This window comes from Eschrichtius robustus, chromosome 14 (genome assembly GCF_028021215.1).
Source record: "Eschrichtius robustus isolate mEscRob2 chromosome 14, mEscRob2.pri, whole genome shotgun sequence".
NCBI classification, from domain to species: Eukaryota; Metazoa; Chordata; class Mammalia; order Artiodactyla; family Eschrichtiidae; genus Eschrichtius; species Eschrichtius robustus.
This window is the reverse complement of record NC_090837.1, coordinates 82934713-82961241: the sequence shown is the minus strand read 5'-3', so window position 1 is coordinate 82961241 and position 26529 is coordinate 82934713. Positions and strand designations below refer to the sequence as shown.

At 44.3% G+C, this 26529-nt stretch overlaps 1 protein-coding gene across 1 annotated transcript in view; it reads left to right on the top strand.

Annotated features, from left to right (window-relative positions):
* The first annotated feature begins 8631 nt into the window (after positions 1 to 8631).
* The window catches only part of ATP8B1 (ATPase phospholipid transporting 8B1), a 108213-nt gene continuing 90315 nt past the window's right edge, over positions 8632 to 26529 (top strand). The window contains exon 1 of the mRNA XM_068562587.1: positions 8632 to 8700. The gene's annotated coding sequence lies outside the window, so the exon portion shown is untranslated. The remainder of the gene's footprint in view (positions 8701 to 26529) is intronic.

Below are 26529 nucleotides of genomic sequence, written 5' to 3'. Positions count from 1 at the left end.
AAAAATTTTTATTCAATTTATTTAAACTTAAAAAAAGATTTTAGTTTAAATTGAATAAATCCCACCCCCCACCACCAATCTGTTCCCTGTATCTATGAGCTTATTTTTTCTTTTTGTTTTTGGTTCCACATATAAGAGAAATCATTTGGGGAATTCCCTGGCGGTCCAGTGGTTAGGACTTGGCGCTTTCACTGCTGAGGCCTGGGTTCGATCCCTGGTCGGGAAACTAAGATCCTGCAAGCCACACGGCATGGCCAAAAAAATTTAAAAAAAAGAGAGAGAGAGAGAAATCATTTGGTATTTGTCTTTCTCTGTCTGACTTATTTCACTTAGCATAATGCCCTTAAGGTCTATCCATGTTGTCTTGAAAATGGCAAGATTTCATTTTCTTTGGTTGAATTATATACATATGTGTGTATACATATATATGTATACTATATATTATATACATATATACATATATTACATATTACATATATGTATATTATATACATATATAACATATATTATATATTACATATATATATATATTACATATACATATAGTACATATCTCACAATTCTTTATCAACTCATCCATCAATGGGCACGAGTTGTTTCCATATCTTGGCTATTGTAAACAATGCTGCAATAAACATGGGGGTGCCTGTATCTTTTCAAATTAGTGTTTCTGTTTTCTTTCGATAAATACTCAGACGTAGAATTGCTGGATCATATGATAGTTCTATTTTTAACTTTTTGAGGAACCTCCATAGTGTTTTCCATAGTGGTTGCACCAACGTATATTCCTACCAACAGTGCACAAGGGTTCCCTATTCTCCACACCCCCACCAAAATTTGTTATTTCTTGTCTTTTTGATAATAGCCATTCTGACAGGTGTGAAGTGATATCTCATTGTGGTTTGTTTTTTGATTTTTTTTTCCTTTTGGCCACACCACTAGGGATGTGGGATCTTAGTTCCCTGACCAGGGGTCGAACCTGTGCCCCCTGCAGTGGAAGTGCGGGTTCTTAACCACTGGACCGCCAGGGAATTCCTCATTGTGGTTTTGACTTGCATCTCCCTGATGATTAATGATGTTGAACATCTTTTTATGTACCTGTTGGCCATCTGTATGTCTTCTTTAGAAAAATGTCTATTCAGATCTTCTGCCATTTAAAAAATCAGATTGTTTGTTTGTTTTGCTATTGAGTTGTATGAGTTTTTTATGTATTTTGGATATTAGCCCCTTATCAGATATATGACTTGCAATTATTTTTTCCCATTCAGTAAGTTGGCTTTTCATTTTGTTGATGGTTTCCTTTGCTGTGCAGAAGCTTTTTAGTTTGATGTAGTCCCACTTGTTTATTTTTGCTTTTGTTGCTTTTGCCTCTGTTGTCAGAATCAAAAAATTATCATCAAGGCCTATGTTAAGGAGCTTACTGCCTATGTTTTCTTCTAGGAGTTTTATGGTTTCAGGTCTTATGTTCAAGTCTTTAATCCACTTTGAGTTAATTTTTGTGTATGGTGTAAGATAGTGATCCAGTTTCATTCTCTTGCATGTGGCTGTCCAATTTTCCCAATACCATTTATGGAAGAGACTGTCCCTTCCCCATTGTATATTCTTGGCTCCTTTGTGGTATATGGGTGGGTTTATTTCTGGGCTCTCTATTCTGTTCTGTTGGTCTATGTGTCTGTTTTTATGCCAATGCTACACTGTTTTAATTACTATAGCTTTGATAATATAGTTTGAAATCAAGGAGCACACATATTTTTTATTTACACACACATACCCTTTTTTATACTTCGCATTTTCATGTAACAATGTATCTTGGAGATGTTCCTAACAACAGCCCAACCAGATCTCCCTAATTTAAAAAAATGGCTGATAATTATCTCATTGTACAGATGCAACCTCTGTTAATGGACACTGAGGTCACCTCCTGTCTTTGCAGTGAAAAACATGCTGCAATGAATATCTATGTACATTTACCTTTGTGTAAATGCTCAAATACATCTCTAGGATAAATTCCTAGACATGAATTCTTAGGGCACAAGGCATGTATGTTTAAATTTTTGATATGTGTTTCTGAAGTTCCTTCCAAAGAAGTTGTATAATTTGCACACCCACCAATCGTGTATGAAAGCCCATATCCTTGTGAACACTGCCAATGCAGTGCAATACCAGACTGTTTTTTGTTTATTTGTTTGTTTTTGTTTTTGCATTTAATTTGCTTTTCTTTAATTTGGAGGAATAATAACCACTCATGCTGGCTGGCAGTTTAGGAAAATAAAAAAGGAAGTACTTATACAAAGCATAGGCTGCTATAACTTTATGGAAATCTTGAATACCATTCTTTCTATTTTCCAATAACAGCATCAAAGACTTACTCATGTCCTATTTCTAATAGAACAAAAACTTTTCTTGTATGGGAGGCACACCATTTCTAGACTGAAGTAAAGAAAGACAAATCACACCCACTAAAAAATAGGAACCAGAGAGAAGTAAGATATTTAGAAGCCATTAAAATAGTTGGTGGGTTGTGATTGATCAGATATTTCTGGAAACTAATCTGATAAATGCATAAGTATTCAATGACAGCAAACGATTAGATAAATCATCAGCAGGAGAAAATACCATACAACTATTGAGAATATGACTCTGCAGACCATTCATTCATTCTACAAGAACAAATAGGCACTTGGGGTACTAGAACAATATTCTAGACCAAGAGAGACCAAGTAGAATAAGACCCAGTTTTGGGGTCTCAAAGGGCTCACAGTACAGTGGGGAATGAGACAGATCAACGATTAAAATACAATGGAATAAAGGCTTCTCTAGACGTTAGGTGCAAATGCTTTGGGTACTACTCTCTGGGGGAGATTGGGGCAAGGCTTTCCCAGAGGAAATCACTTTGGAATTGGAGATCAGGCAGATGCGGACATTTCAAGCAGAGGGAACAAGTGCTATTCAGAATTCAGTGAATTGCAAGCAGCTTGGAATGGGGGGAGCTTAGGTCTCCAAAGATGGGGGATGAAGTTGGAAAGGTAAACGTGTTTTCATGTCACAATGGTAAATGATGAAAAGAGAGCATAAGGTAATACATACAAACTTCTTACAATCACATAAAAACATGGCTACGTATTCTAACAATGACCCCAAGGTATTTTCAAAAATTGTTGATTACACAACATTGTTAATTAACTATACGCCAATAAAAATTAATTTAAAAATTAAAAAAAATGCTTAAGCCACAAAAAAGCATTGATTAAATGTCTAAATTAATTATATGAATTAAATTTAATGTGTCATATTATTAATATATTATACTAAATATTAATAAATCATATTATCATTACATTCCATGTAGATAACAGGTTATTAAAATCTCTGCCTTGTAGAAAAGAAAAAATTGTAGCCTAATCCTAATACAAACTCATGAATATGGAAGAAAGACAAGTGAATTTTAATAATAGGCCCAGGAACAATACCTCCCCTAACATCTCTTGCATGTGAAGCACAGGTAATAACAAATTAACTGAGACACATTTTGTTACCTGATGCTTAACATTTCTTTTGCAAATCTAATTTAAAATGTTGGTCAGAAAAAAATGTCACTTAGTAGTAAAGGAGGTGGAAAGCATATAAGTCAGAAGGAATTTGGAAAATTTGTGCAGGAACAACAGAATATATCATCTGTATCTGTTGTTTTAAACACCATTTAAAACAGACTATTTGAAGCCTCTAGTGTCACTTATTACAAAGACAGGCTCACGTAAGATGTACCTTCTTATCATGTTTAAAATTCTGGAGCTGGTCTAGACTGGCTGTGAAGAATGCGCCTTCCAGCTGAGTTCATCTTGACTGCCAAGCACGGGTTACAACGGCACCTAGTGTGGCATGAATACCTTTCCATTGGCATTAAATGCTTTAGCTTAAATGACCACAGAGCTTAGCAAAGAACTGAATACAGGCAGTATCTCCTCCCTTTAAACGTAACTTTTATCCCTCAGCTCTTGGAGAAAAAAATTCTAGGAAAAGAATTTTTAGTAAAATTGAGCTAGTTCTCTTGGCAACCTCCCCAGCCTTCCTATCTACATCATGGAAATGCACAGGAATGTTGCCAAGGGAAAAAAAAATGAAAGAAAGAAACAGAGGAAACGATGAGCTACAAAAGCTGAAAAGCATTGCCACCCTCTTTTAGAAATGACTGTTTAATAATTTCCCCCAGCAGCTTGCAAGGTAAAGGTGTTGGTTATTGATTGGGAGTGGCTTCTAAACAAAACCAGACCGCTTATTCAATCCCATCTTGGAACGCTGAGCAAGTATGGCTGAGGCTCGTGGGATCAGGGCTGCCGCCTGGACAACGAAGCCATCACTCAAATGACTCAAGAAAGGCACATTTCAAAATCAATCCCTGTTGCATGCATGAGACACTTTCAGTCATTGCCCTGATGAGGCACCCTGAAATATGGCACAGTTCTTTCAGAGATGTCAAGGGTCAGGGCTTCCAGGTGAATGACTTCCTTTATCAGCAACATCAGCTGACATGCACTGAGAGTCTCATTCCCAAAAACCGGGAAGATGCAAAAGACTTACATGTGGGAAACGCAACAGGACAAGGTTTGACCATGCCCGTTTCTGGTGGGTTCCAGGTAAGATGAGTTTTCAAAGAATTTCTCTCACCTAGGATGAAACTCCTTTACCTTCCTGCAAGGTTTCTTCAAATATAAGTTTTCATGAAGCCTACCCTGACCATATTATTTAAAATTGCACCTCATTTTCCCACTTCTAGTTTCTTAACCCTGCTCTTTTTTCCCCTAGGTGATGTCCTTTTTTTTTTTTTTTTTAATTGAAGTATAGTTGATTTACAATATTATATTAGTTTCAGGTGTACATAGTGATTCAAAATTTTTATAGATTAAACTTCATTTAAAGTTATTATGAAATGTTGGCTATATCCCTTGTGCTGTACCATATATCCTTATAGCTTATTTTATATGTACTAGTTTGTACCTCTTAATCACCTTCTCTTATCTTGCCCTTCCCCCCTTCCTTCTCCACTAGTTTGTTTTCTATATCTGTGAGTCGGTTTCTGTTTGTTGTATTAATTCCTTTGTTTTATTTTTTGGATTCCACATATAAGTGATAACATACAATATTTGTCTTTGTCTGACTTATTTAGTTTAGCATAATACCCTCTAGGTCCATCCAAGTTGTTGCAAATGGTAGGATTTCACTCTTTTTTATGGTTGAGTAGTATTCCATTGTGTGTGTGTGTGTGTGTGTGTGTGTGTGCATATTTATTTATTTATTTATATGTATACCATTTCTCCTTTAGTCATCTGTTGATGGACACTTAGGTTGCTTCCATACCTTGGCTATTATAAATAATGCTGCTATGAACATTGGGGTGCATGTATCTTTTTAAATTAGTTTTTTTTTTTTTTCAGGTAAATACCCAGGACTGGAGTTGCTGGGTCGTATGGCAGTTCTATTTTTAGTTTTTTGAGGAAACTCCATACTGTTTTCCATAGGACCTGCACCCATTTACATTTCCACGAACAGTGTACAAGTGTCCCTTTTCTTCACATCCTTGCCAACATTTGTTATCTGTGGTCTTTTGATGACAGCCCATCTGACAGGTGTGAGGTGATATCTCATTGCGGTTTTAATTTGCATTTCCCTGATGATTAGTGATGTTGAGTATCTTTTCTTGTGTCTGTTAGCCATCTGTATGTCTTCTTTGGAAAAATGTTTATTCAGGTCTTCTGCCCATTTTTTCATCACGTTGTTTGTTTTTTTCATCTTGAGTTGTATGAGCTCTTTATATATTTTGCATATTAACCCCTTTTTGGTCATATCATTTGCAAACATTTTCTCCCATTCAGTGGGTTGCCTTTTCGTTTTGTCGATGGTTTCCTTTTGCTGTGCAAAACCTTTTACATTTAATTAGGTCCCATTTGTTTATTTTTCCTTTTGTTTCCTTTGTCTTGGTAGACAGATCAAAAAAATATTGCCACAATTTATGTCAAAGAGTGTTCTATGTTTTCTTCAAGTTTTATGGTGTCTGGTTTTGCTCTTTTTTATTATTTAATTTTTTAGTGTGCAAATCTCAAGTGCACAGATTGATTAACTTTTATGTGTGTATACACTAGTATAACCACCACCCAGTTCGAGATACAGAACTTTTACAGCGCCCTAGAAGGCTTCCTCAGTGGCGCCCTCCCAGCCAGTTCTGTCCTATTTTTTCAAAGCATTTGTTGCCTTTTAAGATACAATTTGCCTGATTGGTTCACTGATGTATCCAAGTCACTAGAACAGTGCCTAGCACATAGCAGGCACTCAACAAACATTCGTTAAATGAATAAATCTTTCAAACAACACCCATCATGTCTCACTGTCCACACCTCCCCATCCCCATCTACCCCCTCCCCCTCCCCCTCATGGTCTGTAAGAGAAGCAACCTAGCTTGTAATCTTCAGTGTCTACACAGGGATGTTAAATGCAGCCGTGGGAATGGTATTTATCAGATCTGGGCATGGGCGTGGATTGGATGTGTTTTAGTATAGTTTCTCTTCTATGCAATGTTTTCTTGGACAGATTGAGCCTTGCTGGGATGTCTGCAAGGAGGCAGGGATCCCTCCTTTAGTCTGGAGTCATCACTTGATTCCTAGGTTTACTGGCATTTGCCCTTCTCAGCAGCCTCTCTCCCCTCCAACTCTCTTGTTCCTACTAATACCGTCACCCAGTCTGGAGAACTTGGCTCATCTTCCATGCTTCCATCTGCCGGTCAGCTGCAGGTTCTGGCCACTCTGTGCCCTGGCCATTTCTCCTCCGTGGTGTCCCTGGAAGCTCCTCCTCCTTTTCACTTCCACCGGCAACTCCTTCAGGCCCACCTTATGCTACTGTACCAAGTGGTATCCCAATCTTCAGTCTTATCCTTTTTCCAAACTCTCCCCTTTACTTTCCCTAAAACACAACCTGATCATGTCCCTGCTGTGGTCATGAACTTTGAATCGTTTGCAGGTGCTGCCAAAAGCAAGCCCCCAACGCTGTAGCCTGCCTTCAATTGGGACCTGTTTCCAGGCCCCAATTCCCTCACTATTCTTGTTTACCGATGCACTGCCAGCCATCTGGTCTATCCCATTGTCACTAAACAGGCCCTGTGTTTTCTGGCTTCTGGACATTTGCTCTGTTGTTGGGCTCAGAAAATAAGCACTGGAAGGAACTATTTGAGATCATCTGGTCCAGACTCATTTTATGGATGAGGAAACTGAGGCCCAGAGAGATTAAATGACTGACCAGCACCACCTATTCAAAGACCAAGGGTATCTAATGAAAAAGAAACCCAAGGCAGTCTAGTGTTTAACAATATCGGTTGAATCTTTCATATACTGAAGATCAAATTGGTGGACCACTCTTTGAATATCCTCCTCATGCAACCCGGATCCCCGAAAGTGTGGATCTTTGAGTTCCACCTCAAGCATGGCCTCTTCAATGAAGTCTTCCTTAAGCCCCCAGTTTGGAGTCTGAACTCTTGACCTCTCTGATCTGCAGATAACTTGCTATTTGTCTCAGTCCTATCTCCCCTACTACATTTTCAGCAAACTCTTTGATTCATCTTTGACTTTCCTCCATTCTTATCGCAGAGACTTTTCCATAGCAAGTGAGCAGTAAAATTCTGCGGAACAGCGTTTCTGGTGCAAGGGAGGGTGCTTCAAAGCGCCCAGACACCAGCTAGCAACCAGGCACTTGAATCCAAAAGTTCCAATTACACCGCACCACTCGCACGCCGCGCCCTGGCTCCTTTTGACTCCAAACCCGTAAAGGTGAGGGCGTTTGGTTTCAGCCGAAAGCCTGCTTGCTGCAATTACAGGATAAGTTTCTCGAAGTCTTTTGGCGCTGTCTCTTCCCCCACCCTCCGCGCGGCGAACCGCGACGCGCATTCGGTGACCGGTCCCCGAACGTGACTTGGCATCGAGAGGGTACAGCTCCCCTTACCGAGGGAGCTCAGGTCCCGGGCGAGCCGCGGGCGAGCCGCGGCCTCGCCAGCTTTCCGGGCTGGCGCGGTCACCGACCTCAAGCGGCGGTCAGGCTGGCCGAGGGTGGCGGCGAAGTGACGCGGGGCTGGCGGGGCGGGGTGGCAATCGCGTCCCCAGGGAGGCGGGAGCGTCCGGGGACCCGAGAGCGGGCCAGGCGAGGCGGGGGACGCGCTCGGGGCACGGCCTGGGTGCCCCCCTGCCGCCGGGGCGCACCAGGGCACGGGGCTCGACCTGGGCCGCGTCTGCCAGTGCCGGGCCTCGCCGTCCAGCTCCTCTCCGCCCAGGAGAGGAACAGAAGGAGGGCCGACGGCCGGGCCCGCCCCCAGCCCCAGCTGCGGCTGCCAGTAGGAGACTAGAGGCACCACCCGGGAGCGGAGAAACCAGTTTGGTCGGTCTCGCGGAGCGGGGGGAAAAGGGCTGCCGCAGAGGAAGGGGGCGCGTACGCGGGGCGGGGGAAGGCGAGGAGCCATTGGAGAGCTGCGAAAGCCGGAGGAGTCGCCGCCAACTGGACACGCTTCCCGGGGCCCCGGGCCAGCCCCGTGCGCCATGAAGCGCTAGCGCTGCGGCCAGCGCTGGGGCCGGGCTGGCAGGCGGCGGCTGCGGGCAGGTGCGCAAGCGAGCGCGCGAATAGGCGCGCACCCGGCGGATGCCCCAGCCGGGGCCCAGCGAGCGCCAGGTAAGGAGGGGCGCGGCGCCGGGACCCCTGATCTGCCTCACCCCGCGGGCCCCTCAGGTCCCCTGGCCGCCCGGGGGCGGCGGACTCCGGGGAACAGGGATGCAGTGGCAGCAGCTGTCCGCGCCCTCGGGCTCCTGAGCCCGCAAGGGTGGGATTTGGGTGGCGGTGCCGGGAGCCTTCGCTGCCTCGGGGATGGGGAGACGCAGCTGGTGGGGCAGGCAGCACTGTGGAGAAGGCCATGGGCTTTTCACCTGCGGGAGGAGAGGGAACTTGCGGGACGTGTTTGGGTTCTTTCGTTTGTTACGCTCAGGTCCGGGCTTAAGCTCCGAGGAGCAAGCCTGGCAGGGCCTGTGGGTCCTTGAGGAGCGCCGCTGGTTCCCCTGCAATATCTGTCGCCCCTCTGGAAGTCCCTCTTGACAGGGTTCTGCTGGTGGCCCCTGTGGGAGCCGATGCAAACGCGTCCGAAAAAAGACCTTTGGGCCGAATGTACCGGCAGCACCTTCAGGGAGGGATGGAGGGTGAGGTCGCCTCCACCGCGCCCACTGCGGGACCAGGAACCCTCCAGACATCTTCCGAGGGCCTTAATGCAGGTTGGCAGGTGATGAGGAAGAGGGATACTTTTTCCCCCGGTGATTGTAGGGTCGTATCCGCCAGCTCCCATGGCACTGCCAACAGGCCATCTCCTTCCCTCCCCAGTTTGATGCCCGGCGCTGTCACCTCGCTCTGGGCGTGCGGAGTGGCAGCTTGTTGGGGGAGGGGTGTTGCAGGGAATGGCGAGTGGTTTAACCCCGCCACTTCCCCACTCCTCCCCAAGTGAGGGAAGAGCTTGTAATTGTCCGCCCAGCTTCTCCGAGGGAGTGGAAGCGCCTGGTCCCCGACGGGGGTGGGGAGGGGAGGCTGGGAACGCTGATAAGTAACAGCTGTAGGGGAGGACGAGGGTGCTGAGGGGATGCAGAACGGGGGAGGAGGTTTGATACGTGCAGGGAAGAGGAACCCGAGCTCCATTTCTGCTTAGTGACCCCCTCAACCCCGCCCGAACCCTTCGTCCTGCCCGCGGAGCCCCTGGCGCGCTCGAAGTCCTTGGGTAGCTCCGGACGCCGCCAGTTTCCCCTCCCGGAAACGGCCCGCCCTGTTGGCTTAAGAAAAGTTTCTCTCCCATCTTCCTGGTTGCATTGCCTTCACGTCTCTGCCTTCATTGCTCGAGAATGAAATGAGACAACACCGGCGGAGTACTGAAAGACCACCCAGCACGCAGTAGGTTCCAGAGGAAGGTTAACTGCTTTTAAAAACAAAAGCTAAAAATGATGTGTGATAAAATCTCCAGTGATGGTAGTAAACACAAGGGTAGATAAAAAGGGAAAACAACACAAAATGTGAAGTAGAAGTTCTAATTTTCATGTCTGGGGAGTACTTTTGTATTGGACCTAAAATGCCGTTCATTAATTCCGGGCCTGTTGTTGAAGCCCTTATTAAAACCTATTATAAATGCATATACTGTGCAAAAGATGATGAACGGTTATTAGCTGATGCTGATTACTTTCTGGGGGAGAAGTCTGCCTGCCTGCAATTATTCCTTTGAATCCTCTTAATGGTATTCATTAGGTAGTGGAGGCTTCCTTGTTCTAATGTTAGGTGAGAAATCTTAACCTTTGTTCCTTTGCCATTTTATGGTGACTGTACATTCATAATTTTTAGGATTTCTTTGGTCTGTTACTGGGGACCAAACAAGACTCAGACAGCTTAATACTAGTGAACGGAAATGCCATCTGCGTGAAAGCGGCCTTGGCCACTTTCAGGTTTTCTTTCTGTTTTTTATTTTAAGGAAAATGCATATCAGTATGCACTTATTACTTGTTAGTGATAGAACTAGGAGGGGTTTTTCTGCTTGCTTGTTTTTGTAATTGAGCCTTTAAAATAATTTGGTGAAAACATGCATGTGTAAGTTGTCTGCAGGTGTAAAGCAAGTTGAGGATTGGCTCTGTTTCACCTGGATTTCTCTGCGGTCTTGGCACTAACAGCACTGACCACATGTAGCTGTGGAATGTTTCTTACCCTATCTGTTGGCCTTTCCCTCCTCCTTTTTTCTTTTTCCTTCTTTCTTTCTCTTTTTTCTAAAGCAAGGAGTCATGGAAAACATATGGATTTAGATTCCCACAGATTTCAGTTCTTTTACTTTAAATTGTATTTAATGTTTACAATTTATTCTTATTTTATTTAGTTACTTTAAAAATTGTATAACCTTAGATGAATTCCTAAATTTTCTGAATTTACTCATTTGCTGGAAAAAATATTTTTCAGCCTTCTTGGGTTGTTGAGGATTAAATGAGAGAACAGGTGAACCTTCCTTATACATAATAGGTGTTCGAATGTTGCTTTCTTGTTTTGTTTATTAAATGGATATTTTAAAAAGTTAGTATGATGCCCAGATATTTTGTGTATTTTAAATATTTTACTGCCTTACTAAAGTTTGAATTCAATTTTAGTGTTTCCTAAACATTCATGGAATCCAGGTGATCCTTATAACTCACCTGAGAGAGATTTTAATCTACTAGTTACCTTTGCTCTTTAGTTTCAATCATTGTAAAAGAAGCCTGTGCTCTTATGAATGCAGAGGAACTTGCTTTTTAGATACCAGAACAAGTTTTATGGGGTCTGTTCATGTCCCACATCTCTAAAGACAGGTGCCTTTAAAATTTCTTTGGCACTTAATTTTAGAATTTGCTTCTATATCTGCTTCTAGATTAGTCTCCTGGGACGTGTTTTTTTGGTGGTGTCTTTAGGTATCTTGTGAGTTTTCAGGTCTGTTTGTTGGCATCGTTCAATTAGATTAATTGTATTCATGCCTGTAGGTGTTGTTTTGTTACTTATTAAGATAAGTAAAAATTAATTTGCTACCAGAAGAGTTTTAATAACACAAAAAGAAGATAGGTTTATTCTGTTAAGCAGTTTACTCCCAAATCCCCATCCCTGTGCCCAGCTATAAATAATAACCAGTCTAAGATCTTTTGAGGTCCTGTGTCACCGAAGAGCTGGCATTATGGAGGAAGAGTCTAGAAAGTATACACACACACGCACATCATAGTGTGTGTGTGTGTGTGTGTGTGTATAAAACAGTCTTGTTTCTCACTTTTATTGGAAAACAAAGGATTTTTTATCATCTGATTATTTAGGAACATATGAATACTTTTCCTAATTCTTCTAAATGTGTTGCGTGTTAAAATAAATTGCCACCAAAACCATGCACAATGGGAACTATGTTTGGTAACTGGTCCCATGGAGACTGAACCCAGAGGCAGCAGTGAGGGGTTAGTAGCAGGAGCTTTGGAGTCCTGTGACCTGGCTTGGAATCCAGGCCTCACTGCTCCCTAGCTGTATAACCCAGGGCAAGTTATTAGTACTTAATTGATCTAGCTTTAGTTTCCTCATCTGTAAGATGGAATAGTAATAGTACTACCTCAGAGCGTTGTGTGATGAGTTCCAAATGAGAGAATTTATCTAAAAGGGCTTAGCACAGAGCTCAATTAAAAGTAGTCAGTATTATTACTGTTGTGTTGTTGATATCTCTCAGCAAATATTTATGGCTCATGCAGCCATTGCCTTTCTCCTAGACTGTGCGGGAAACGGGAATCACTCTGTATGTTAGTATTCATTTAGCAAACATAGGTGTCTGTTTGCACCAGGCATTGGTAAGAAAGAGTCCCCTAGAGCAGGGGCGAGGTTCTGAACTTCCAGATCCAGGGCTTGGGTTCTGGGGCCCAGGTGTCTGGGGAGTGGCACGAAGAACCAGGGCGCTCAGTGACCTAGGGATGTGCTCACTCAGTCCCAGCCACGAGGGGTGACTGCTCCCACCGGGGCATTCTATCCTCCTGCAGAGTGGAGGGAGGCCCTGGGGACATACTGAGCACTGCTGGGTCTCCTTTCCCCCCACTTCCTGTCTGTCTTTCATCTTCCTCACCTCTGTTCTCTTGTTTAAAAAAAAAAAAAAAATTACTCTTCCCTGTTCAAAGCTTGGGAGTTTCTGAACCTTGACTCTTTTTAAAGGATCGGTGCTTTCTGCGTGGTTTCTGAGTTGTGGCACCTGGCAAGCATCGCTAATGACAGAGACCTTTGCTACAATCTCATCCATCCACCCATTCATTCATTCATTTAAAACAATGGCTTGAACATCTTCTCCAGACGCTGTGCTGGGGATTACCTACTTGCTTCACGGAAGCCTGCGGGATTCACAGAGGGCCTGAGTCGTGCTTTTTTTATCTTTTCCTCTTTGGTAAGAAAGTAGATCTGGTGTTCTCTCTCTTCCTGCTCTGGACTTTGTCCCTCTCTGCCTGGATAGATGGTTGCCTTAGACCATGGAGGGTGGCCCTGGCTACTCCCAGTTCTGCAGCTCTGTGTTCATTATCAGTCTTCAAGTCCAGTGAACTTGCATTTAATAAAGGAGAGCTGGGCCTGGAGGCTATGGCAGATCAGTGGTAGGAAGCTGGCTCTCAGTCTTGGGGAAAGGACTCCTGGGGTTGGGGGTGTCAGAGGTCACCCTTGTTCTGGAGCCATCCTTCTGTGGTGATGACACCTCCCCCTAGCATGACTGAGAAGCCTGGCACTTTTCACTAAGTACGCGTGTAGCCTGACCTTTGGCTAGCAGCTCTGGTCTTTATTTACAGGGCTGTCATTTATGGCTTTGTCTCTTTGCTGTGTGGCTTTTGTTCACCAGAGTTGAGGTTTGCTTGATTTAGAGCAAGGCAGCATTTGAAACCAGTTTTCTAACCTTTACTCAAATTGAGCTGAGCTGGAATATCCTCATCGGAACAACTCAGGCACCAAGCGTTATCCGCTCACAGTCTCTGATCGCCCATTCTTGCTGTTTGGGGGAGTTCCCGTGGGTTGGATGCATTACTTATTTTATAAAGTGTGATATGATTTGTGTACAAATCTTTACTCTGTCTTCTTGGGACACAGTGAACTACGGAGACTATTCTCTGAGATCAGAGATCTGTGCATCCAGGAGAAACATTTAACACTCTCTATAAGAAAACAGATAGCCATTTGACTTTGGTGGTTGAAATATTCACTCATGTGGGGAGGCAGGTCGGGGTTTATATATTTCACACTGGAAAAGAGTGGTCCTACCACCATATTAGAAATACATGTGTGGGCCTCTAAGCCAGGCACTGGCAGATGCTCTATAAGCCTCCAGAATTTTTGTTAAAACAATGAAACCAAGAGTGTAGGGTTCTTCAGCCGCTGAGATGGTGAGAACTAAGTGAAAATCTATGCTCTGTTTTTGGTACCAGAACAACATTGGGAGGTGAGGGGGTCCCTCATGAGCTCATCCTAGTGCAGAAGTTTATTTCATGGGACTTTTAATCATGGTAAAATATTTATAAAATTTGTCATTTTAGCCATTTTTAAGGTGAATTTAGTGGCATTAAGCGTATTCACAGTATCTTGCAGCTCTGCCACTATCCACGTCCAGAGCTTTTTCATTGTCCCATTTGGAAACTCTGTATTCATTAAACTGTAACTCCCCATTTCTCCCTCCCTGTGGCCCCTGATAACGTCTATTTGTCTCCATGAATTTGGCTATTCTGAGGTACCTCATGTACGTGGAATCATACAATATGTGTCTTTTTGTGATGCTGATTTCACTCAGCATAATGTCCTCAAGGTTCATCCTTGTCACAGCATGAGTCAGAATTTACTTCCACTTCCTTTTCAAGGCTGAATAATATTCCACCGTGTGTCTATATACCACATTTTGTTGATCCATTCATTGGTTGAGGGGCGTTTGGGTTGTGTCCATCTTTGGCTATTGTGAATAATGCTGTTGCAGACATGGGCATATGAGTATCTGTTTCTTCACGGGAGCTGTTGAGATCTGATTCAGTTTTGTGAGATTCATTGTTCATAGAACGTGGTTAAGATGGGCAGGGACATGTAGTATTTAATATCACACTTTCCTCCAAAACATCTTGGAGATAAGAACAGGAGGAACTGCCGGGAGGCTGGTTACGTGGAAGACACGTGGAGGGCGGCCTCATTTCTCATTTTCACCTGCAGCTGCTCTGACGAAGCTGGTGGTCCTTTAGCATATCATCACGTGCTGGCCTGCAGTGTGGGTGATACCGTGCTGTGTGCTGGGGTGGGTGTAAAAGCTCAGGAGACCTGGCTCCACCATCTGGAGACCTATGCAGACCACAGCTGCCTTCCAGGGAGGATATTCTCTAGTGGAGACAAAAATCCTTAACTTTCCCCCAGAACTGACTTGAATTAAAGATAAAAAAATTGTTTTTGGAGGAGGCAGGGTTAGAATGAGAGAAAAATTGTTATTTAATGTCTGAAAAATGCAATACTTAAAAATCAGATTGTTTTCTACCTTAGGGTAGAATCCATGGTTTTCAAGGTAGGCTTTCAAAAAAGGCAAGAGATCACTAATAGACTGTAGGATGACAGAATCATCAAATGTTGCATCTGTGTATTAATGTGCTTCTTCGTGGAGCAGGATAAAACCCAGAACCCTTTCGATCGTGATTAGATGTCAGTCTATTAGGCTAAAGACATCTTAATCTGTATTTTCTAGGGAACAATAGACTCTTATGTGAGTTTTTGCGCATACGGTGCCCTGAAAATTAGCCAAGATAAGGATTTGCATATTTAAAAAGCAAGACTTTTTTTTAAAAGTAAACACACACACACACACACACACACACAGACTTCAAACTAACCCCCAATATCACCATTCTTGGGTGTCATTCCATCTTCCTATCCTGTGTCAGTCCCAGCCACAAAAAGGATATTAATCTCTTGGCGGTTTGATACTTTGTCTAGCTCAGTTTGAGATTGTTTAGAATGTTTTTTTTAAATCAGTCTTAGCCTTTCCCCCTTACCTATGAGAAACATGGTGAAAATTCTCAAAGGTCAGTTTGAGAACCTCAGACTCTGAGTGGTGACATAAGTAGCATCCAGTGTGTTCTGGATCCTTGAGATCACTCGGACCAACACTCTTTTTTAAAGCTGAAGAAAGTTTGCTCAGACCCTGTACTCTTAGTAACTGCTGGTCTCATTTCCTGAGTTCTAGCTTCCTGAATGGCTAGAGAAGTAAACTCATGGCTACTCCTAGGGAATTTCCTGTCTCCTTAGTCATTTCACAGAGTGACCCTCCTCCTTAGCCTTTAAAGTCCAAAACAAACAGCCAGCCGGCCAACAGATACTTACAAAGCACATCCTGTGTGCCTGGCACTTGGCATCTATCAGTCAATCAAGGAGCTAAAGAGCCTGCCCTCAAGGAGCTCACGTTCTAGAGAGGGAAGGGAGACCGTGGATAATAAATAGGTAAATTACATGGTATGTTTGAAGATGGGTGCTGCAGGGGATAAAAAGAGAAAGCTGGACAGGGTAAAGGAATTGGGAGGGTGGGCAAGGGAGCAAGATGCAGTTGGAGAGTGGAGAAGGTGGTATCTGGGTGAAGACTCAGCAGGGAGAGGGTGAATCACAAAGATCTGGGGGTGGGGACAGTGTCCCAGGCAGGGGGGACAGATGACTCGGCCCCTGGCTGGTGTGATGAAGGCAGGTAGTTGGCTATTCCTCCAACCTGTGAGTGGGGAGGGCAGGGCATGGGGAAGACAGAGCAGAGAGGTGCGGAGCTCCATCGTGCAGGGCTTCCTAGGAGCGGAAGGATTTTGGCTGTGACTTTGTGCAAGATGGATAGAGGGGTGGGGGGAGTCGGTGCAGGATGTTGCCCATTGGAGGGTTGTGATCTGTCATTTGACTTGTATTTTAAATAGTCCTTCTGGTTGCTGTGTGGAGACCAGGCCAGGGAGGGCTCTTGGGTTGGGATACTATTTAGGAGGCTAAACCAGGTGAGCTATGTTGGAGCCTGGGACCAGGGTGAGACATCTGAGAGAGAGAAGGTTGTGGATATTTTTTTTAAAGGTAGTGCCAACAGGATTTCCGGACAGATTGGATATGGGGTGTAAGAGAAAGAGGAGCCAAAGATAACTTTCTTGGCAGAGCTTGGGTTGCAAATGGAAATCTGAATTTCAAAACGCTGTCAATTCAGTGCGCTCAGATCACTCATAATAGGTTATAAAGAGGCTCTTCAGAGGTACACATATTTATATAAGGTGTTGGTTCAGAGAACTTCAACAGAGAACTTTGTTTATCATCAGAGCATGTTGTTCTACTTTGCTGGAGGGAGAGGGGAGGTGTTAGAAAATGATGATTTCCAGGAAGCAGAGGCCTTTGCTTGTATTGGAAGGAAGATGGTCTATTACCAACGGGGTACGCGGGGCAAGGAGGCCTCCTCTGTAAGAGAAAACAGGCTGCCCCCTGCAGGCCTGCGGCCAAATTGCTGGCACGGCCGTGATCCCTGCCCCGCTCCTCCCAACCTGGCCATGCATTGTCTAATTGGGAAGGCAAGCTTTTTCCAGCCTGCAAACTCAGGCAGGCCACCCCCATCTCCAAACACATAGGTTATCTTGTTTCAAACAGTTTTATCGAGATATAATTCAGGTACCGTACAAATCATCCTTGTACAGTGTACAATTCCATGGTTTTTAGTATATTGACAGAGTTGTACCGCCATCACCACAGTCTCTTTTAGAAGCTTTTCATCACCCCGAAAAAGAAGACCCGTACCCTTTAGCTGTCACTCGTATTCCTTCTCCCCTTAGCTCCTGGCAACCTCTACTCTACTTTCTGACTCTCTGTATTTGCCTATCTGGACATTTTATATAAAAGGAAGCATACAACATATGTTCTTTTGTGATTGACTTATTTCACTTGGCATAATGTTTCCTTGGTGCTTCGCTTAGTGTAATGGTCCACGTTGTGGCATTTATCAGTATTTAAGTTCTTACTTAATTGCTGAGTACACAAGTTGCTTTTGCACATGATGCATTCTTGAAAAGAACACAGGAAATGGAAATGTATGTTAGTTACAAATAGATCGACTAATGTTAGAAAGGGAATTGTTTGTGCCCAGAGAGCTAAATATGTCTCTGTGAAGGTGTGTGTGTGTGTGTGTGTGCGCGCGTGCACGCGCATTAATTTGTTATCTTTCATAGCTGAATACAAAGTACGTGGAATTTGTGAGTGAATCTGAAGGCTAGTGGCTTTCTAGTGGCCTAATGATTTTCTTTCATTTAAAAAGTCTACATTTGCTCATTAAGTGCCCACTACACTCCAGGTCCCGTGCCAGGTCCTGGTGGTTAATTCTAGGATGAATAAAACAGACAGGGGCCACCCCCTTGTGACACTTAGACGGGCTTGTTGGGGGAGAGGTGGCAGGAGTCGATATTGAACAAAAGAGATATGAAACAAACTGATATTAGCATTAGAATCTGTAATAAGCACTTAAAGGGAGATAAGACATGACTGAGAATAACGAGGGCTGACTTTAAAATGGCCCCAGAGGAGCCCAAATGACCTTGGAAGGACGGATGGATAAACACAAAGTGGTCCATCCATACAATGGAATACTATTCAGTCTTAAAACAGAAGGAAATTCTGACACACACCACAACGTGAATGAACCTTGAAGACGTTACGCTGCATGAAATAAGCCAGACACAAAAGGACAACTACTGTACGATTCCACTCATATGAGGTACACAGAATAGTCAAATTCATAGAGGCAAAAAGTAGAACAGTGGTTACCAGGGGCGGAGGGAGGGGGAATGGGAATTATTGCTTAATGAGTACAGAGTTTCAGTTTGGAAGGATGAAAGAGTTCCCGAGGTGGATGGTGGTGATGGCTGCACAACAATGTGAATGTACTTGATATCACTGAACCGTACTCTTAAAAATGGCTAAGATGGTAAATTTTATGTTGTATGTATTTTACTGCAATAAAAGATTTAGCCCAGGAAGATCTCTTGGAGGAGAATATTCTTAAGTTGAGACCAGTTAAGGCTTTTCCTGGTCCAGCCCATAGGAGCAGCATGTGCAAAGACCCTGTGGTGAGAGCTTAGTGCTGTGTTCTGGGAACTGTGAGAAGGCCAGGATAGCTGGGGAGAAGTGACAGTGGGGTCAAGAAACATGGGGTGAGGTGTGCAGAGACCAAGCTGATAGGAAGGCATTGATGTATTTGTAAGCAGTGGAGTGCCATGATTTGATTTCTGATTTCAGCTGAAAACTCAGGCTGTGATGGGGAGAATGGGTAGGGGGGAGGGGGCCAAGACCAGAAGCAGGGAGGAGACCAGTTAGGAGGTTGCTGCAGTGGCCGAAAGAGAGAGATCATGGGGGCTTGGGCCAGGATGACAGAGTGGAGATGAGATGCAGAGGGCAGGAGCTGCATTTTAGAAGTGGAGTCTCGGTCTTGGTGATGGATCAGATTCGAGGACCTCACGGAAGGGAAGGAGCAGGTGATTCTCAGGTTTCTAACATAAGGGATGGAAGATAATGATGTCAGAGACAGAGGAGCAGGCTGGAAGATTAAGAATTCAGCTTTGGTCGTGTTAACTTCCAGTTGCTGGGACACCCAGGAGTGGCCAGAGGTCAAGCTCTGATAGATTCAGAAATCTTGGCTGGAGACACGTAACCTTGGGAACCAGAAGCGTGTAGTTGGGTATGACGATTTCCACAGGGACGTTGGAAACCTTATGAAAACAGTGCTTCCCATCCTTGGGGTCAGCCTTTTAATTTTGGCCTTTTTTTGTGAAATCATACCTTCAACTATTTTTTAATGCCAATAAAGCATTTAAATTTGAGCAGAGAAAGCACCTGTGCAAATGCTCTAGCCTTGCTTTATGGACAAGGATGGCAGTGGAAGCCTGATACAGTATTGCCTAGTTGGCAGGACCAACACACACAGATCAAAATGTTTGTATCAGACGCGGGAAGGGGCCAGTTGTATATTTAATGGGAACTCTACTAAAGTCAGGGAATTTCTCATGGACAGTAGGGTATTTAAAATGGCTTGTGTGGCCTCGTCTAAAAACCAAGTCATGGGGCTCCCTTGGTGGTGCAGTGGTTAAGAATCCTCCTGCCAGTGCAGCGGACCTGGGTTCGAGCCCTGGTATGGGAAGACTCCACATGCCGCGGAGCAACTAAGCCCGTGTGCCGCAACTACTGAATCCCGGGCGCCTAGAGCCCGTGCTCCGCAAAAAGAGAAGCCACCGTGATGAGAAGCCCGGCACCGCAACGAAGAGTAACCCCCGCTCACCGCAACTAGAGAAGGCCCGCGTGCAGCACCGAAGACCAAACGCAGCCAAAAAAAACCCCACACCAAATCATGCTTTTTAATATGTGTATAGGGTGTATGACAAAATACACCTAGTTCCTTCCCTCCTCTACCTCTGCCTCAATTGGTCTCCACTTAAAAGGTGATCCTGAGGTTTTTACTTTATGTCTTTGCTTGTTTTCTGGTCTGTTGCAGGCACCATCTTTAGACTAACTCTGAGCATGCCATGTTTGCACATGTCCTTAGTGATATTCAAATGGCAGGGTTATTAGTACTTAATAACCCTGGTATTGTGATAGACTCTTTTAAAACAGGGGCTATTGTTTAAGGAGGAAAACATTCAGCGCAAAAGGAAAAAGGATGACAGTGAAATATTTGATCATTAAAATGCTTTCCGTAGAAAAGGAACGTTTTCATTCCTGCAGTTATGCAATTGCGTCTACCAACTTTACCTGATAACAAATGTCATTTCCCTTTTTACCCAGAATTCTACTGGGACAGAGCACATTCCCTCTGTCTCAGGGTCTCTGCATATGCTGTGTTCTTCACCTGTGACCCTCTTTCCCCTCCCCTCTCCACCTGCTGACCAGGTGCTACTTCCTCCTGGAAGACTTCCTGCTTCTTCACGTTCCCAGGTCAAAGTGAGGGGCCCCTCCTTTGCTCCAGTCCCTCTCTGTGCGTTCCTCTCCCAGCTTGGATCACGCCATCTCAGAGACGGTGGCTAGCTTTTATTTCACGTGCCAACTTGGCTTGATGCGTAGTAGTTGCCTAGATACTGGTTTTCAAAGTATGGTCCCAGAAGCAGCAGCAGCAACACAGCTGAGGGTCCCACCCAGACTTACTGAATTAACAACTCAGGAAGTGGGACCCAGCATTCTGTGGCTCAACAAAACTTCCAGATGGTTCTGATGACGCTGCAGGTTGAGACTCACTGGCCTAGTAGAGGTATTGGATGAGTAGGATTCCAAGGCAATGTCCAGCCATGGCAGGGAAGAATGTGTTAGGATTCCTTGGTGACGCCTCAAGCAGGCGAGAAGCAGGAAGGATGCGGCCCAGGGGTGTGTCATCCCTGAACGCTATGGTGATTGCTGGTCTGTTTGTCTCTTGCACGAGCCTGTCACCTCGGTGAGAAGAGCCCCTTTTTAAGGTTCACTCATGTTGTAGCCCGGCCCCCAGCACAGTGCTTAAATTGTAGGAGCTGTTCTAAATACAATTATATCTTAAGTGTATTAAGTTGGTGGTTTTTGCAGTGACCCTGGCATAAAAAGAACCCACTATAGCCTGATCACATGAATTTTATGGCTTTCATTCTTTTAGAAAGATGCCAGATGAGACTAACCAAGTTCTTGGACCTTATTACTTAGCAAAATAGTCACACACAAAAATAGATATTTTAAGATTTTGGTCCCGCCTTTTGTAACTTATTGCCGTTCTTTTGCAAATGCCACATAATACCGGGGATTATTTTTAGTTAGCTCCTATTCGGGAAAAATGGACTCTTGTGACATCTTGGTCTGGGTTAGAGATCTTTTTACTAATGATACTTGGAAACTTCTAGATCATTCTATAACTCTGAACTAGAAAATATTTGCATCCAAGGGAAAACAGCTAATGCCTATATTCACTCACCGTTCTGGTTTGGGTTTACGTTATCGTCAAAAGATAATGAGTTTTCAGGATCTGGAAAGTATTTTGGGGTTAGTATAACAATTGTTTTCCGTGAGATGGAGCAAAGTGAAGCTTAATACTAGGTCTGCTTTTATTCAATCAATTTTATGTGCTTGTCCACAAAGCCAGAACTTGAGAAAGTTGACATGATTTGTGGGACACTTACCCTGGGTTGGCTGTGAACATGTTGAGACAGAAACAGGCACCAGGTTTATTAAAAACTTTGCAAAAATATCCCTGACCTACTCAACCAGAGGTGATTTGGGCCCCCAGGGGGCATTTTTGGTTGTCACAACGTAGGGGATGCCACTAGCATCTAGGGGTTGAGGCTGGGAATGTTGCTAAACAGATGATGCACAGGACAGCTCCCACCGTGAAAATGTCTCCCACCCAGAGTGTCAATAGTGCCAAGGCTGAGAAATCCTGCTGTAAATGATGGACAGGCATGATCATAAAATGCTGGGGTTCTGCAGGACTCAGTCCCAGGCTTGCTTCCCCCTCTACGAGGTAATCGCCTCTATTTCTTTTTTTTTTTTAATTTATTTTTTTTTATAAATTTATTTTTATGTATTTATTTTTGGCTGCGTTGGGTCTTCGTTGCTGTGCGCGGGCTTCTCATTGCGGTGGCTTCTCGTTGCGGAGCACGGGCTCTAGGCGCGTGGGCTTCAGTAGTTGTGGCATGTGGGCTCAGTAGTTGTGGTGCATGGGCTTAGTTACTCTGCGGCATGAGGGATTTTCCCAGACCAGGGCTTGAACCCATGTTCCCTGCATTGGCAGGTGGATTTTTTTTTTTTTTTTTTTAGAGTGTATACAATAGTTTTTAATATATTCGAAAGTTGTAAGACCATCACAACAATCAATTTGAGAGCATTTTCATCACTCCCAAAGGCAAGTGGATTCTTAACCACTGAGCCACCAGGGAAGCCCAATCGCCTCTATTTCTATGGCTTTAAAAACTATTAATGTGCCGATTTCTGCTGACTTTCCATTACAGTCAGCTTTTTCTCCCTGCCAGCCTGTTCTCTCCACTTGAGTATCTCTTGAGAGCGCCTGCCCCAGACACAGCACATCCAGCACTGAACCCCAACCAGTTTAGAAGATGACTCCTCTCTAGCTGGACTTGAGCTGTGACCCCTTTCTCTCCCACACGACACCACCTTGACCTTCATTTCCATTCCGTCTCCAAGATCTGTTGCTTCTACCTCCAGAAGATCTTGAATCCACCTGGTTCTCTCCACCTGCCACCCCCTCAGTTCCAGCCACCCCCTCCCTCTCCTGGACCATCCCAGGAATCTCCTGACTGATGCCTCTCTCCATTTTCCACCTTCTAGCCCAGAGCAGCCATTCATCCCGAAGCACGTCCACACCCGCCTGCAAAAGCCTTTTGTAGCTCAGCATTGCAGTTACAACAGCATTTACCTCCTTTCCATGGCTCGCCAGGCCCGGCCTGCTCCGACCCCTGCTTCCTCCCCGCTAGGTCTGTTCTTGTCCTACTTCAGTTTCTGGAGCATGACGAGCCCTTTCCTGTCTCAGCACCTACACATTTGTTGCTTTCTCGCCTGAAAAACTCTTCCCCTGAATGAATCCTCCTTATCTTTTGCTTTTCGGCTCAAGTGTCATTTCCTCAGAGCGTTCTCTGACCACCCTAATGAAATAGGTCTCTCCCAATGTATGCCCTCTGTTCTTTTTCTCTTGTACTCACGAGAGCGTAACCCTTTATTTATCTATGGGATGACTGGTGTGCTGCCCTATGAGCCTGGAAGCTTCTGTCCTGCTCACTACAGCTCAGTGGCTGACAGAATGGCCGAAGCTTGTGGTTTGATGACTATCAGTGGAATGTTAGTGGGAGTGAGTGGGTGGGGAATGAATGGAGACCAGCCTGGAGGGGTGAGGGAGGGGTGTGTGAAACTCGAGGCTATGGGGGCACAGAGGAGGGAGTTACTAGCTCAGTTTAGGGGTGTTCAGGAAGGTTCCCAAGAAGGGGTTACATTGGAGGGCCATCTGGAGGAATGATTTGGGTTCCTCAGAAGAATGACTTGGGGAAATAATAAAAAGTTCCGATTGGGGTGGGGGTAATACTGGAAATTAAGCGGATCTTAAAGAAAATCTGGTGCCTGATTGTGCCCACCCATGGCTGGGATGGACCTTCCAGAAAGTGGCTACTTCTATAGTGTAGAACAATGGCTTCTCAAACATGGATGCACATGTGAATCTCCTGGGGGTTCTTGTTAAAATGTGGATTCTGGTTTGGTTGGTGGTGAAATTCTGTAATCCTCATGAGCTCTTGATCATGGAGATGCGGCTGGTCCCTGACCTCACGTTGAGTAGCAAGGACACCGAGGATGGGGAGGACCAGATACGCTGATGAAAGAACAACTGCCAGGGGCCTTTGACAAATGGTAGAAAAGATGACTTCCGTGTTTTCTCCAATACTTAATTTTCTTTTAGATTTTCCTGTGAATCGTGTCAAGAAGTATTTTATGGCTTCATTTTCAGCATCTACCAGCTGTATTTGATATCTTTTTTTAAAATTTATTTATTTATTTTTGGATCTGTTGGGTCTTCGTTGCTGCACGCGGGCTTTCTCTAGTTGTGGCAAGTGGGGGCTACTCTTTGTTGCAGTACACAGGCTTCTCATTGCGGTGGTTTCTCTTGTTGCAGAGCACAGGCTCTAGGCTCTTGGGCTTCAGTAGTTGCAGCACGCAGGCTCAGTAGTTGTGGCGCACAGGCTCTAGAGCACAGGCTCAGTAGTTGTGGCGCACGGGCTTAGTTGCTCCGCAGCATGTGGGATCTTCCTGGACCAGGGCTCGAACTCGTGTCCCCTGCATTGGCAGGCGGATTCTTAACCACTGCGCCACCAGGGAAGTCCCTGTATTTGATATCTTTAAAGTTCTTATTTTACATGGGCCTGCGTATATGATTAAAAGAAATAGAAACATTAAAAAGTTGTTGTTTTGAGACAGATGCATCCGTCCTGTTTTATGACTGTCATCCTTTTCAAAGAACCACAATAAATACAGTAGTACTTCTCTTAGACAGGAATTCACTTAGATATTATCGTCTCCATGCCTTCATTCCTCCAGGTGCACTCTTCCCACTCTAATCTGACCATTATCTGTTTTATGCCTTCTCTGTAGGGCATTTTTAGCCCAGACAGTCTGTTCTCTGCCACCTGTCGTACTTCTGGGCATCACCCCCCTGCCCTATCAACCTGTGTATCTTCAGAAAAGACAAACTAGTATTAATCTAGGCCAGTCATCATTCAGAGGCTAAATCTGTTTTCCTTAAAGAACCACGTTACAGTCCAGACTGAAACAAATGGATTTCATGTTCTCTGGAGCCTTCCTTGAGATGCATAAACCAGAGGTGACTGAGGAATTGTCTGTGCGTGGAAGCGTGCAGCCCATTCTTGGCTGTGCAATACATGAGGTGGTCAAACTTGGCTACAAATTAGAATCACTTGTGGAGCATCAAATATATTGATGCCGGAGATTCTGATCACCCAACCGGGGTGCACCTGACGTCATTCTAACCCGAAGTCAAGGCAGAGAGCTGCTTGGATGCTGTAAGAGTCTGCTGTCTATGGGGTGTCTTTTAGTGTATCAAAAACTCACTCAATTTTATGGAAATGTCTAGATATAAACATTGGGGGAAGTGATTGAAATAAATGAGTGGAATAAGACATTGGACTGGATTCTGAAAAGCATCAGCTTGTGAGTGGCCTTGATTCAGTCACTTAACCTCATAGCTAAGTTCTGTGTAGTGATTTGCTGATTACCAAGTACCTTCACATGCTGGACATTAGTTTCACAAGAATTCTAAAGGGAGGGCAGGGCACCTTTTTCCCCCTTTACCTTTTCTTGAGGGAACACAATTCTTTATTGTTTAAGGTTCAGCTTCAGTGTTCTTCTGGCCTGGAGCCCCTCCCGGGTACTTTACAGGCTCGGTCAGGTACCAGGCTGGGTCAGGTATGACTTCTTCAAGCTCCCACTGCATCTGAGGCATGCAACCCTCTCCTGCCCTTACCATATTGAACTGTAATGATCTCTGTGATGGTTTCTCTCCTCTTGAGGAGACTGTCATCATATCTTATTCATCCGAAGTGTCCATAGCCTAGTAGGCATTCAATAACTGTTTGAAGATTTAGGTAATCCATTAATCACCACTTTACAGATGGAGACACTGGGGCAGAGGGGAGACTCAATACAGGTCCAGTACTGTCACCTCCCCTAACCTTTCTGAGCTCCAAATTCCTCTTGTAGAAATGAAGAGTTTGGACATTTTCTCTAATAACCCTTATGGCTCTAAAATAAGTGGTTCTATTTTAAGACCTTAACTACTTGATAGTGTTGTATAAAAACTCAACAGAGCTCTTCAGATGGGTATGAAAGCCTTGAGAATAAAAGAGTAAAGAATATGATCAAAATAACTCATCGGTTGGCAAGAACGGAAATTCATATTTACATTTTAGCCTAGACCAGGAACCTGGTCCTAACTCTTGTGCATCAATACAATCTACTTTCTCAGGAGGTTGAGAAAGTAGACACTCCTGGGTCCTCGCCCTTTTCTTTTTCTGACGTTCCCCAAGTGGTTTGGAAATAGATCAGTCTGAACTGAAGGCCTGCCTTTTGGTGTTCAGGAGGTGGCTCACATCTGACCAGCAGTGGTTATGTGAATGGTCTGTAAGTCTGTTTAATGAATTTTAACCACCTGGCTGACCCAAAAGCAGCCTGTTTGCACAGCCAGCGTTGGCCAGGCCACATAAATCATGCTTGCATTGCTGAGACAAGGAAGTTGTCTTCTGTCCAAATCATGATGGAATCAGGGACATGGCTGCTGAAACTGGACTCTTGACCACTTAGAAATCATCTCCTAATCAGTTAGGGTGAGGAGGAGGGGCTGGTGAGCTGGAAAAGGAAATGTGAAACCACATCTTTCTCTTAGGATAAAACCGTTCACAGGAAAAATAAGTTTTTCACATCTTG